General features: G+C 47.9%; 1 long non-coding RNA gene across 1 annotated transcript; it reads right to left on the bottom strand.

Moving 5' to 3' along the window:
* Positions 1 to 884: 884 nt before the first annotated feature.
* LOC117842995 (uncharacterized) lies at positions 885 to 2,150 on the bottom strand. Its single transcript, XR_011897478.1, has 2 exons — positions 1,773 to 2,150; positions 885 to 1,649 (listed from the first exon to the last, which is right to left on the bottom strand). It is a non-coding gene; the product is annotated as an uncharacterized lncRNA (long non-coding RNA).
* Positions 2,151 to 12,581: the final 10,431 nt, after the last annotated feature.

Below are 12,581 nucleotides of genomic sequence, written 5' to 3'. Positions count from 1 at the left end.
CGAGAATCCAGACTTATGTCACATTGCTCTGATTCTTATTTTCTTTAAGAGAAACACATTTGTGGGACTACAATTGTCCAAGAGAAATTTTCAAATAATCAATTGGTATTAACATCTTTGCTTATGAATTTGACATAAAAGACGATATATCGTGCTTGTGGTTTTCTGGATTGTGCATACAAGCACAATACAACATAGAGCAATCATGCATATCCGATAATTAATACTCAAAACAACCAAACAGTACCAGAATAACTAATGCAAAGCTTAACACTGAAAACATAATGATGATTAACTTTATAAATCCAGCACGAATGACACTCAGACCCGGCCTGGTACTGTAAAACAACATTAAAAAGTGTACTCTTGCGATGCTGAAACTGCACAAAAAGTGTGGTTCTCCGACATTTACTCTAAATAAAGGTAGAATAAAGGAGTGATGACAACGTTTCCTCCCGTGTGCCAACAAAATAACTCTTTACTTTTTCAGGTAAACATAACAGTTGTTTCCGTCTACAAGTACTCAACCTGAAATTCTAATATCCAATATCTACTCCAACTAGTTAATATGTACTGTACGAATTAACCTTCTTCAGGGCTTCCAAAAAAGTATACAGTTCCTTGAAATTTTCCTAATAGCCATGTTTGATAGTGAAACATACATATGTCAGTAAGTTCCAAATATATGCTTGTAGTTAAGGCCAAGACAAAAGTATTTTCAAATAATCTCAGTCATCAAACTTGTGAATAAATTGCAAAGAGCATGTACATAGCTTTGACAGAGAAAGGTCAAGCACCCCGATTTATGTTCGGATTGCTCTCTTTCTTCCTTTTCGTTAAGAGAAGCCAACATCAGCATATTCATGGGATTACAATTCTCCAAGTAAAGGTAAAAAACATCTTTTAATTTACAGAAACTCAAATCGGATACAAGTAGATCTTTTAAAAATATAATATGTATAATTGATTTGCTATAATGTGCATAGATAGCAATCATGCAGACCCAATTATTCGTACACCAAACAACCAAACACTGTAAGATGTCTATGCAAAGCTGAACACTGGAGAAGGAAAGAGTCCATCCATCATCCAACCTAATAAAATCTTTAAAGAAACCCAACGCGTACGGACACCATATCCTAGTACTGTAACAGCTAACAGCACTCCATTAACACCTCGCATGGTGCAACAGCTAATTCACCCAATCCGTTCCGGCCAGCTCAGAAGCACAAGGTGGGACGCCATGGCCGCCGCTCGTGGTCGCCGACGCCATGATCCTGCGAGAGCCACCGTTGCTGGTGATCGGTCGGCGACGACTGCGGTGACCGCCTCCTGATGTTCTGGTTCAGCCAGCTGATCCAACCTCCGGCAGGCCAGATGGAAGATGACTTGCCTCTGCACTTGTTGTCCTTGGACTGAGACCTGGATTGGTAGGACGGTGGCGGCGAGATCGGCGGCATGGAGCTTGCGGCGGAGGCCGGTGTGACGGAGCTCTTGGGCGTGCCCGGCTTGGACTCCCACAGGAACGGCACCGTGCCGGCGCCGAGGCTGTAGTAAACCCTGAAGGACGCGTTGGCCACGTTTGAGCGATCCCTTGAGAGGATCCTCGAGCTGAATAGCTTGGGCCCTTCTTGCTTACCGGAGCTCATCTGCTCATATTAGAGAGAAAGGAGAGAGAGAAGAGAGATGCTCAGAGAGAGAGAGAGGGAGAGAGAGAGATGCTCAGAGAGAGAGAGAGAGAGAGAAAGGGATGCTTGCTCCTTGCAAAGTACCTTACAGGAAGTTGCAGCGAGCAAAGGTGTGTGGCACAAACGAGTACACAATTGAATGAGGGATGTGATTGCGAGTGAGTGGGGAGGGTGGTGTGTATATATGGGTCCGTTGATCTGATTCGATTGGGATGGCTTTTTTTGTTGGCTTGAGGCTGAAGAGAGAGAACTGGGACAAAAAAGTTAAGTGTTGTGGTGCTTGTCAAAAGAAAATTGTGTTGCGGTGTGGGGGGTGGCAATTATGTTGAGCTTAGGTGATAATGACCATGATTAATGGTGTGCATTATTGTTAGGCTAAAAATGGTGTGCCGTTGTTTATGGTTGTCTGAAGAAGATGATGCCCCAAGTACCGTGTTGGATCCAAAAGAAAATGAGAGGGGACAGATTAAAAGGGGAAGAGGTGACCCACTATAAGGGGGAAAAAAGCCTCAAATGTGCTCTACCTTATCTATTGAGACACATCTTGGGAGTATTCACAGTGGATTGGTAAAATAAAATAGTCCATCCTCTATCACCATTTAGTTTGAGATAATTTTGTAAACCCTCCTATTATTTACTTGGCATACTAGAGTGCATGCCATTTTTTAAAAATAAATCATTGATACCACTAGCATCTTAGGAGTATATACATATAATTGTTTATATTCACCACATGGAAAATGGTAATAGTATATTTTCCATGAAAGTAGTACTATATATTGTAATATTTTAAACATTTTCTGGACATATAATTAGGGATGTAATTGAGAGCACATGTTGAAACTCTCCTACCGACCCGTGAAAAAGAAAAGCGGAGTAAGTACGATGGAGCAAATAAGAGGACTGTACTCACAACAACAAGCTTAACCAAATCCCAACATGATTGTGTCATCTTACCTATCTATAGTGCAAATTAGCGTACTAAAAGATAGAAAAATTAAGAGGTTTAGTGACAAATGTCCACCTAAAGCTCCAATGGGCATTTAAACTTAACCGCCCGATGTTTCCCGGCGAAGAAAAGAATTTTGGAATCTTTCAATGAAAGATCAGAAAGGTCCACGAATTGAGCTCGCAACTACTTATTACCCTCCCAACATGCATCCATGAAGTACTAGGACAGGGTACTTTAGTTTTTGTTCTTTATGACCTTTTACAAAAGCAGGTCTTTTGCAACAGGATTAGCCAATACCTTTGCTGTTTTGCTTTATGCTTTGTTGTTTGATTCCATGGTTTTTGCTTCTGCTTAATGGAGAGAGTAGTTCAACCGAGTGGCTTCTAGTGGCTTGTCCATAACCGGGTGACTTTCAAATGGCGGTCATAGATTGTGTTACGATGATATGCGGTAAGGTACTATGGTCGGTACAAGTTCAACTTCTTCCTTTTTGATCTCCCTAATAGCATATTGAAATCTTCTACAAAATCTAGAAAAGGTTACTCATATTTAAGCACCATTATTGAAACTTGCGAATCACAGAAGAGTGTAAAATTAAAAGGTGTAGACATGTAGATCACAACTCGAAGAGTTTTAGTTAGGTTCAAGAATCTGGCCACGTGATTGTCCACTGTCCGTCAATAATTGTCTCCCTGTGGTACAAAGACCTACAAGCAGTCATAGGAATTCAAATTTATAATTACGCCCCACAAAATTATTTAGTTACAGCGACTTTCCAAACTAAATCATTGATATTGTAGCATTCAGTTCATCAATTGTCCTTGTACACAGATCGAATTGCAATGGTGAACTTCAGATATTACATTGTATTATAATGACGCTGGTGGTTGTCAGAATTAATAAGTCAATGGAAAAATATATGACTTTCGATTGGTAGTTCAATAAAACCACTTGAACAGGTTCCATGGATCTAAGCAGAAATCAAGTACATATATTACTACTAATTTAGTTTTGTCATGCCATGGATTTAATGTAACATTGTTAGTATGTAAAGCAAACACGCTGAATTTCTTGTAAAAGCTATGATTAAATATGTTTAATTCATTCTTCTTCTTTTCTTGTAAATGTTTGCACACAAATAACCTTCTAACTCGAGGTTGGTAGACGTACGCCCATGTTGTTGTAATCCAGGCATCCAGCAAGTAGAATAGTACCGAAAGCTTCCTAGAAAAATAGTGGCGAAAAGCACTCCCTACCAGAACCGTAGAAACAAAAATTTGCACGCAAGGGCTGAGATGCGAGCGAACACATGTAGTTTACGGTTTCAATTGACTGCCTTTTCACAAGTCTGCCAGGTCTCACCAAATCTACCAAGAATTTCGAGTGTACAAAGCCAAGAATCGATCGAAATTGGCCAAATGTATGGTTCACTTTCACGAGTCGGTCCGTTCATAAAGGCGATGCTAGCTTGACACAGGCCTATGTATACGTTGCAAGTGCAGTGTCATTTCGTTAGACGTTTTCATACAATGAGGTCATTAACTTTGATTCTGTCCAGATCAACCTACTAATTGCAAAAGCATACACGTTAACGACTAGCATGATTTGTCTGTACGTGCTTGTAGCCTTCGTAAACCTAAGCTTCTAAGAGATCTTACCAAGGGAAGAGATTATTGTATGCGTTTGATTGACCAGATCTTGTTATCAGTCAACAGGCACGAAATTTTCGTGGATTAGTTCAGCTAACTTTAGGCCACTTGCTTCCAAGTCGCTGGCCTTGCTTGGATGGATTTTTTAAAAGGTTAAGTGCTCCAGTTGGTAATAGCTAGCGATACTTCGAGTGCACCTGCCTCGGGTCAGTAGCAGAGCCGCTAGATGTCCATCATCTAAATGTGAAGTTGTGAACAAGACTTTTTCATCAGTTGTATGAAAATATATACACTCCAATCTCAAATATATCATTTTTTATTAAATATGCACGCAATCGAACTTATGGAACTCCAATTATTCTCTAAAATAAATCTATTGAAAACAAGAAGACTCTAGGCAGTTATGCACAAGGTTGACTTGCATAATCATAGGCACCAAGGCCAATCCTTGTATATACAGTTATTGATGAGAAGGACAAGAGATCCAGTGTACTGTTCGTAGCAAAGCTGCTAACACGACATGCAAACAATCGTCAGATTGCTTCGTCTATAATCATCCAAGTCATCACCTCCAGTGGTAGTCCCCAATCTACATCCATCTCCTATACTCAGGCCAGGTGATCCATCAGGCCACTCACTCACTGAACGCTTTCGGGAAACGAGCATCACCAGCTTTGCCGACGATGATGAGACATCAGTAGTGTAAGTGGCCCTCCTGCCGCCATGCCATCCTCTCAATGCAACTTCTGTTCGAACGTCACTGAAACTCCTTTTTTTCTGTGTGAAGCGTAGCTTCGAAATTTTTAACTTACAAGTTCTGATGCACTCGAAGATCACCGTGTAAGTGTTCAACCTCAAATTGAAACTCAAATTAAGATCAACCTTGAAATAAACGGCAAAACTTTTGACACATGAACCGTTGTGTTCCGAAAATCTTTAAACTTGTTTAGGACTTGGTGCTATCCTATCACACTGAAAATCTTAATAATTTAAGCGCTAGAGGGTATAGAAGAGTGCTCATCCAAAACCAGTTGAACCAGCGTGGCGGATTATCAGATGAAGGTGTGCCTACGGATGGGGACTGGATCTAGTGTGGCTGTGTGGGTTGTTAGCGCGTCGGCGTCGTGGGTGTCGCGGGGAACAAACGTGATGCCTACAGCAGCAACCGGCGGCGTCGCTGTGCCGTAAAACACGTACGCGGGGCACGACGCGACGCATGACATGCCTTCCTGTTCAATTCTAAGAGACGTGGATATGCGTAGTAACGCAAGTAACACAGCACACGTTAGCCATTCTTCAGCCATGGATCGGAGTCCCCTGGATTTTGGGCGCGTAGAAAGGTGCAGCTTCTTCTCTTATTTCCATTCTTTTCTTTTTGTGATCGAGCTAGGGAAACTTATTGTTTATTGGGAGCCAGGGAGGTATGTGCATGAATGACTGTTTTTAGTGGGAAAGAGTGTGTGATGTCTAGCAGCTCGTAATTTCACCAATTTGGAAGCCCATTAGCTCATTTGTTATGGCAAACATTGCTTATACATGTTGTATGTTGAAATTGGGGTTGTTTGTGATAATCTGCAACTCTGGCGTCTCTTTACAAGTCTGCCATTTTAAGGGGCAGCCCCAACTCGAACCAGAACCGAGTGTTCTGTTATGTTCTTCACCTTGGGAGAGAGCTAGCGTTAGAGAGAGGAGAGGACAGGCTTAGATCCACCAAATCCATCTAGTAGAAAGTGAAATCCGTGAGGGATTTGGAGCCTCCCCATCCTTGTTAGCTCCCACCTCTTGTATTGCTTCTTCATATAGTGGATTGCTCGCCGCCGCCCGTGATTTTTTCCCGCAAGGGGTTTCCACATAAATCTTGGTGTCTACCCTTAATTTGGTATTTTCTTTGCCATATGTGTTGATTAAGTCACCGCCTTGCTTGCTATTGATCCATGTGTGAAGTTGTTGCTTGTATGGATGAGTTGGCATGAGAAGCGTATGTGTGTTCTTTGATATGTTGATATGAGATGATGGGGATTGATATTCTAGTGAGCTAGCTGCTGCAAGTATTTTGTTACTGAATCATTAGACAGCTTGTGGTTTGAAAGTTTTGAAGCATATTTGGTGTCTTGTTCATGCTCACAAGGTGTTCGGTGAAATGCTTGTGACAAGTTATTTTGCTAATTTGATTATTCCGCTGCTCCATTGTTATCACAAGTGGTATCGAGACTATTAATTATCAAAGGCACAAATTAATCTTGCTGATTTGGTTCAATATGTGACGGGTCCATGGACCCGGGGTCCCCAATGGGACCGCCTCCCTACAATGCTTGGCCCAACAAGAGGTGCGGCGACGACACGTACCTGGGCTGGCCTGGCAACGCAACGCAGGCCGAGACCAAGATCTGGCCACCGACCGGCTCCTCTGACCAGGAGGCCTGGTTAGCGCCCCGACCAGAAGGGTCCAGTCTGGGGTGGGACCACAGTCCGGCCCCTGACCGAGTTCCCCCGACCGGGGATGCGCCGTACCGACCACACTACTCCCCCCGACCGGCACGGCCGGGGCCGACTAGGATGATTGACCGGGGACGCCCGCTCGGTGTGGGCCCAGGAAGTAGGTGGAACGGATAAGAGGAAGCACCCAGGTCAACTACCGTACGAGGAACCGTACCACGCCATGCCCTACACATGCCCTACACTGTGCCGCCGCAACCTACCCGCTACAACAGAGTGGCCTGACGAGGTGAACAGGGACCAAGGACGGCGACCATACCATACCCGATGATGTGAGCCTCGACAAGACTAGGCAGCGCCGCACACTCTCCCTCCCCCCCTCTCTCTCTCTCTGACTTGTAAGGTCGTCCCCTTCTACTATAAAAGGGGACGGGTCCTCCCCGTCTGAGCGCTCTCTCGGGCTTCACCACTTCCACATGCTTCATGCTCTCGAACACTTAGTGCATGTCTGAGCCCCCGGTCACTCTCTCCCACTCGGACCAGAGCACGATCAAGTCTCAAACACCCCCTCTCATCTCTCTTGTTTGTACCCCCACTGTAAACTTTGAGCACCTGGGCTCAGGAATATAGTCGACCGACCAACCCTGACTGGACGTAGGGCTCGTTGCCCGAACTAGTATACATCCTATGTCATTGTGTGCTAGGCCATATCCGATCTAATGCATGGCAAAACTACAATATTTACTAGTCGACCAGATTTCGCTCCGACAGTTGGCGCCGTCCGTGGGAAAGACGTCGTGCTTTCGCATTTTTGCAGGTCATCGGATGGCCCACCTTCCTGCTACTTTCGGCATGACGAGCTCGAGCGACACGATTCGTTTCGGCTCGCTGGAGTTTCCTGTACCCATGCTCGGTGGGATATGGGTTCCGCCCGTCTTCGCGCCATCCTAGACCTTCCGCATCGGAAATCTGGACTTCATTGCCGATCAGCTCGGCGTACTCCGCCTCCGCAAGGAGGCAACCACCCCGGCGTCCCCGGGAGGAGGAGCTCCCTCCATCGACTGCGAGCTGCTCGACGATCTCGACGTTGAGGCGCTCACACTCCGCATCAAGTCCGTGTTGGGCTCGAACCCCACGGTGACGTGGACACTATCGTGTACTCACTGATCAACACTTTCCACCAGCTTCCCAGAGGGACCCCGCTGTCTCCGCCACGCGGCTGGTTCCCTTATAGTCTCGCGTCCCCTGCGGACGCGTACGCACAGGGGCTCTGGAGGGGCATGACGTCACCCCCTCACCCATGCGAGTTCGTGGGAATGGCGGATTACACTCCCGCCTCCTTCCACGACCTCTGCAACGAAGAGATAGAAAGCAACGGCTCTAGCATCGGTGGCATCATGGCGTCCAGCCATCCTATGGCACGGGAGCGCCATGGCGGATGCCAAAGGACAGCCACCAGAGGTGTTGGAGTCTCAGCAGGCTCACACCCCACCGGACCACCATGCAGAGGCCCAAACGCAGGCGTACGGCAACGAGTCGTGTCAACAGCGGCAGGCCCAACAGCCACCCGCGCCGGCGCGCCCAGTGGCGCACTCTGAGCTGTACGCCCGCAACCCGATGAGCGGCGCTCGAGGTCGTGCCCGCTAGGTCCAACGCAACATCCTAGTTGGGAGGGACGATCCCCCACAGTTCGCTCAGGCTGGTCAGAACATCGCAGTCGCAGCGATGCTTCTGCGCAGCCTCCCCAAGCCTGCCGACCTGCAGGAGCAGGAAATCCACCGGAACCTCCGAGCGCTAGTAGAGACCGCCGCCATCCAGCAGGCTGAATGCTCCGCATCACGACAACGGCACGTGGCCTCTTACCCGACCAGGGCATTAGGGCCGCACCAGCCGAGTTGCTCCATCTGGTTGCCCCCGCAGCTGCATCAAGCAGGGCGGAGTGCCGCGGCCGCCCAGCAGCCCGACCCGGCACCAGCTCCATGTCGCCAGCACATGCGTGAGTGGCTTGGACCGAACCGTGATCCACGCAGCGTCATCCATGCTTGACGCCTAGCTCGGCACGATGCCGACGTCCACCGAATGGTGGGAAACGCGGGTGGCGTGAACCACGACCGGTCCGACGAGGGACACGAGGAGGTACACCCTAGGCGTGGCGGCCAACCGAGCGACCAGTACGGCGACCGGAGTCCCAGCCCGGATGGACCGGGACCATGGGCCTTTGGTCATCGCATCCAAAAAGCATCATTCCTACAGCGCTTCCGACCGCCCACCAACATCGCCAAGTACACTGGGAAGACGAACCCCGGTGTATGGTTGGAAGACTTCTGGCTCGTCTGCCGAGCTGGTGGCGCAAATGATGATTACTTCATCATCCAATACCTCCCCATCTACGTAGGGGAGTTCGTTCGAGCTTGGTTCGAATTCCTTCCACCCAGCAACATTCGTGACTGGGCGGACCTCAAGAAGGTCTTAATATGGAACTTACAGGGGACCTACGTCTGCCCTGGGAACTCCTGGGACCTCAAGAGTTGCAACCAGGAGTCCAACGAGTCCCTACGGGATTACATCCGCAGGTTCTCCACGCAATGCAACTCCTTCCCCAACATCGTCGACGCAGATGTCGTCAGCGCGTTCCTCTTCGGGATGACCTACAAATCCTTGGTCCACAAGCTCAGCTGCGTCAAGCCCCGGACCACCCGCGACCTGCTTGACATTGCCATGAACCACACCTCTGACGAGGAGGCGGTCGGGGCAGTCTTCAACGGTGGTCGGGACAAGGGCAAGGCCAAGCGCGAAGTCCAGGACAAGGGCCCCTCCACACAGAGGGGTAAGAAGAACAAGAAGGACCGGCGGCCAGCCCATGAAGGGCTCGAGGCCGCCTCGTGACAAATAAAGCCAGGGGAGAAAATGAAGATGAGCCCCAGCGGCCTTCGCCCGACCTGCTCAGAAGCAGACAGGGTCATCTCGACCTTCTTGTTCAATCCTGACCTCGAGCCATGCCCACAGAATCTCCATCGAGGGGAGGTCAGTGGGTGAAGGAGACGTGGAATCCCACATGAGGGCTATGTCGACCCCGTTACGAATGATGGACCTGGATACCACTTGGACATGCCTGTTAGCGAGCTCACCGAGCGCGTCACTCGAGCCATCGAGGCAAGTGACGTTAGCTCAACCCCTCCGGTTGCGGAAACCGCGGACGGGGTGATGCATGAAAAATGCGACCGACCAACCAAGCTCAATGGAGCTTAGGGGCTCGGGCCACCAGATTCTGACTTGGGAATATGACCTACGACACAGGTCACGGTCAGAACACACACAGACAAGTGCCCCAACTCGCAGGAGGAACCACCTCATCCTGACCAATGGGGACACAAGAGTCCACACCGTTAGAAAGGAGTACCAAAGTGCTCAGCCTCCAACCGACTCCCCAGTCGGCCGCAGGCTCCCACCGGATCCGCTCGCGCACACCCGGTGGAAGATGGACTACCAACAAGTCCCCTTCTCGGGAGCTAGGCACCCATGCCTACACGGCGCGCCTCTATGGACCACGCCAGTCTTCTCCTCAGGAGCTGGGCATCTGTATCTATCTGACGCACCTCTGCGGCCTCTTCCAGTCATCCTCTTAGGGGCTGGGTGCCTATATTTGCTCGGCAGCCAGATGCCAGATCCTACTCGGCTACACTACACATCACGGCAGACAAAAGGGAAAAATGCCAAGAGCCCTGACGACAGCCCGCCTCCACGGCGCAATGGTACAAGAAACATATATCAAATATAAGCTTTCATTCAGCTAAAAACAGAAGCCAAAGGCTTTTACAATATCACGCAAAGCGTGCAAATACAGAAGTCCCAGGATTTTACAATATCACGCAAAGCATGTGTGAACAGCCTCGGGACTACCCTACGCCTCGAGACCAAAAGAAACAAAAAGAGCGCATGCAATACAAGAAAGTTGTGCTCAAAGTTCTCTCCTCCCTCTGTGGCAACCTGGGTAAACTGCCTCGGGACCACGCGTCGGAGAAGCCGGAGTACGAGTACGGCGGTTTCAATGACGACGTGCAGTCTTCGGCTACCTGGGAAGAGAGCAAGGACAAGGAAGCCGTGCTTTCCCTTCCTTCCTCGGTGGTGCCCTCGTCCTCCGAACCAGCCTCAAGGGCAAGTTTTGCCCAGGACGCACAATGCCCTCTCCTTACGAGAGATCTTCTAGTATCATGGCCCCCAGACATGCCTAAAGAGGCTGCGAAGGAAAGGAGCATCCGGATGCCTATTACGAGAAATCTTCTAGCAACATGAGGAACGGCCTAAGCCACCCATGGCGAAGAGTATGAGTCTAAAACCTACTGGCTCTACAACCCGAGCCATGTGAACTTCGGATGCGGAAGCATCCCTATTTATAGCCGGGACACCGGCTTCATCACTTCCACATGCTTCACGCTCTCGAACACTTAGTGCACGTCTTAGCCCCTGGTCACTCTCTCCCACTCGTACCAGAGCACGACCAGGTCTCGGACACCCCCTCTCATCCTTCTCGTTTGTACCCCAACTGCAAACTTTGAGCATGGGCTCACAAATATAGTCGACCAACTGATCCCGACTGGACGTAGGGCTCGTTGCCCAAACCAGTATACATCTTGTGTCATTGTGTGCTAGGCCATATCCGATCTAACGCACGGAAAAACTACAATATTTACTATTCTGCCAGATTTCACCCCGACAATATGTCAACATTAGAAGTGAGAAAATTTGATGGTAATGGTGACTTTCGTTTATGGCAAGTGAAAATGCAATATGTCCTAGTTGACAAGGGCTTAGATATTGCTTTGGAAGAAATTGTTCCAAATTTGGCTAGCATATCAAAAGAAGAGTTGAAGAAGATAGATAAGAAGGCAATGGCAGTTCTCGCTTTGGCTCTTGCTGATAATGTTTTGAGGCAAGTTTGTGAGAAAAAATCTAATGTGGCACTTTGAAAGAAAATGGAATCACTCTATTTTGATAAATCACTCTCAAGTCATTTCTACCTTATGATGCGCTTGTTTAGGATGTGTATGCAAGAAGGCACTACTATCTAGCAATTGATGAGTTTAACAAGGTGGTGCTTGATTATCAGAATGTTGCCAACTCTATGGATACAGATCATTTGGCTATTTTGTTCTTGTGTTCACTCCTAGATTATCAGATCCTTTATGGCATAGATTCTGTTTCTATGGATGATATCACTTCTATCCTTTTGTCTAAGGATTTGCTCAAGAAGTCTCGTATAGAGAGTCATTGCCAAAGTGAGGGCCTTGCTGTGAGTCGTGGGAGATCCATAGAGCGTGGTCATAGTGGTGGTAATGCTTCTGGCAGTGGCAGGAGTAAATCTAAGGGTTGTTCAAAGTCACGTTCAGGCAGCAAAGGCATTCAGTGCAGGTATTGCAAGAACTTTGGCCATTTCAAGTGGGATTGTTCCAAATTGAAGAAAAAGAGGGACAAGCAAGGTGATGGCAGCAAGGGTGAGAATTCTTCAGCAGCTAGTGTAGACAGTTCTTCAGTTGGGCAGTGTGCTTCTAGTGTTTCAGCTGATTGTGATATGAGCTTCAGCACTAGTTGGATTCTTGATTCTGCTTGTTCTTACCATATGTGTCCGTATAGGGAGTGGTTTGCTACTTATGAGCCATTGAATGGTGGTTCAATTTCTATGGGCAATGACACAAAGTGCAGAGTTGTTGGTATTGGCATAATCAGATTCAAGATGTTTGATGGTATTGTTCGTACACTCACAGATGTTGGCCATGTGGTTGGGCTGCAATCTCTTTCAAGGCACTTGATCGAAAAGGCTACAAATTTGTGACTCATAGCTATCAGACCAAGGTTTTC

This window comes from Setaria viridis, chromosome 2 (assembly GCF_005286985.2).
Source record: "Setaria viridis chromosome 2, Setaria_viridis_v4.0, whole genome shotgun sequence".
Classification (NCBI taxonomy): domain Eukaryota; kingdom Viridiplantae; phylum Streptophyta; class Magnoliopsida; order Poales; family Poaceae; genus Setaria; species Setaria viridis.
Note: the sequence above shows the minus strand (reverse complement) of the source record. Positions and strands in the feature narration are given on the sequence as shown.